Source organism: Salvelinus sp. IW2-2015, unplaced genomic scaffold (assembly GCF_002910315.2).
Source record: "Salvelinus sp. IW2-2015 unplaced genomic scaffold, ASM291031v2 Un_scaffold2822, whole genome shotgun sequence".
Classification (NCBI taxonomy): Eukaryota; Metazoa; Chordata; class Actinopteri; order Salmoniformes; family Salmonidae; genus Salvelinus; species Salvelinus sp. IW2-2015.
In genome coordinates, this window is record NW_019944122.1 from 76,547 (window position 1) to 78,956 (window position 2,410).

At 43.8% G+C, this 2,410-nt stretch overlaps 1 long non-coding RNA gene across 1 annotated transcript in view; it reads left to right on the forward strand.

Annotated features, from left to right (window-relative positions):
* Nucleotides 1-2,106, forward strand: part of LOC112074799 (uncharacterized) — a 40,310-nt gene extending 38,204 nt beyond the window's left edge. Inside the window, exons 6-7 of the long non-coding RNA XR_002894842.2 lie at nt 1,845-1,892; nt 2,018-2,106. This is a non-coding gene — a long non-coding RNA (uncharacterized lncRNA). The remainder of the gene's footprint in view (nt 1-1,844; nt 1,893-2,017) is intronic.
* Nucleotides 2,107-2,410: the final 304 nt, after the last annotated feature.

Consider the following 2,410-nt stretch of genomic DNA (forward strand, 5'->3'; position numbering starts at 1 on the left):
ATATATGGAGTACCGGCCCCTAAGATATATGGAGTACCGGCCCCGAAAATAATATGGAGTACCGGCCCCTAAAATATACCAGCATTCGTAATGACTCGTTTCCAGCTGTTTTCAGTCCACTTTGCCTTTCAGTACTTCAGGAATGAGAACCGGGGATAATCATATGATAACACCTAAGGGGCTGTTAGGCCCGAGGTGAAGCCGAGGATCAGGAAACAGACGTTCAGAAGGGAGTTATAACACCATCGTTCCCGGGTTTGAGGGCCTTATCGCTTTTATACAAATATTAACGACATGTTTTCATTAACCTTGTTTTTAATGAGTAAATGTGTTACTTCATCCTAACATCACACGATATAGAGGGAGAGGAGAAGGGAGGAGAGAAGAGGGGGGAGGAAAGGGAGAGGAAAGGGAGGAAAGTGCTAGAGGGAGGAAAGTGTGAAAGCCAGTTGTTAGTTCTGGAGTTGCTAACCAAACAGGCTGGTGGTTAATTCTATGATGTTTTGACCCAGTCGTTCATCCTATTAATTTCACGTTGCTATGCTAAAACAAATCATTAGGAATTTAACCAGCTAACCAGAGGTTCAATGATTACAAGCGGCAAGAACTTAAATAAATAATGATAAAATAAATAATAATCCTGTATAAAATGAGCAACAAGTCAGTAAGATCATTCTGGCAGGTAGTTGGACTGTTCTCATTTGCTAGATAGCTAGCCAACTACAGCTAACACGCGATAGCTGGACTGTTCTCATCTGCTAGATAGCTAGCCAACTACAGCTAACACGCGATAGCTGGACTGTTTTCATCTGCTAGATAGCTAGCCAACTACAGCTAACACGCGATAGCTGGACTGTTTTCATCTGCTAGATAGCTAGCCAACTACAGCTAAACGCGATAGCTGGACTGTTTTCATCTGCTAGATAGCTAGCCAATACAGCTAACAGCGATAGCTGGACTGTTTTCATCTGCTAGATAGTTAGCCAACTACAGCTAACACGCGATAGCTGGACTTTTTTCATCTGCTAGATAGTTAGCCAACTACAGCTAACAGGCGATAGCTGGACTGTTCTCATCTGCTAGATAGTTAGCCACTAAAGCTAACACGCGATAGCTGGACTGTTCATCTGCTAGATTAGTTAGCCAACTACAGCTAACAGGCGATAGCTGGACTGTTTTTCATCTGCTAGATAGTTAGCCAACTACAGCTAACACGCGATAGCTGGACTGTTCATTCTGCTAGATAGTTAGCCAACTACAGTAACAGGCGATAGCTGGACTGTTTTCATCTGCTAGATAGTCGCCAACTACAGCTAACAGGCGATCACATCACGCAGCTGAAATGACCGCTAACTACTGCTTTTCATTATGACCTTTTTGTTTCTGTTGCCAATTCTTTGTATTTATATCCATTTATAATGAGCCTGATTTTTATAAATGAATTGTTCTGGATCATAGAAGCTGTTAGTTTCGTCACATTCGTTCAAATGCGTGGGCACGGTGAAGGTCGTTACCAAACTGCAACGTCGTATTGCACAGATCGGGTAGGCCACGTCAAGACTTACCCCCCCCCCCCCCCCCGCGCTAGGTTAGTAGAATGGGGAAATACTCACTACACGCTTTCCCACCAGGGGGATGACGTTTATATATTGACTGGCTGGGCTGTGGGACAGTGGATTTAATTAATCCATTTGAATTATAAACCGGCGTTACCCGTGCATTGTGGTGATATAACTCCCTGCTATCAACCAATCAGTAACCAGGATCCAAAACAACCTGTTTTTTGATGTCAGATTGTATTAGTAACCATACGTTTTGACCTGCCTGTGTTTTATCTGTTCCAGTCTTCAACAAATGGCAGATGAACCCATATGACAGAAGCACAGCTTTCGGTGAGTCGGAGGGCTCGTTGTGTGTCTTCCTGTGATGTAGAATGGTAAGAAGTTGTGTTGTAAACGCGACTCGTTGGGATTTTTTAAAAACATGACATTTATGGTTTTTCTTCTCTTCCCTCCAGCCATTGGACCAGACGGACTGTGTTGTCAAAGCAGGGAGTTTAAAGAATGGCACGGCTGTCGCTCTACCACAAGCAATCACCAAGGGTAGGCACGCACGCACGCACATACACACATATATACACATACACACATATATACACATACACACTATATACACATACACACTATATACACATACACATACATACATCCATACATACATACATACATACATACATACACACTACCAATGTACCATGCTGCTCCGTCTCATCTCTCTCTCCACTCCTCTCTCCATCTCCCTCTCTCTCACCTCTCTCTCTTCTCTCACCTCCTCTTCTCTCTCTCTCACCTCCTCTCTCTCTCCTCCTCTCTCTCTCTCTCCTCTCTCTCTCTCCTCCTCCTTCTCCCAG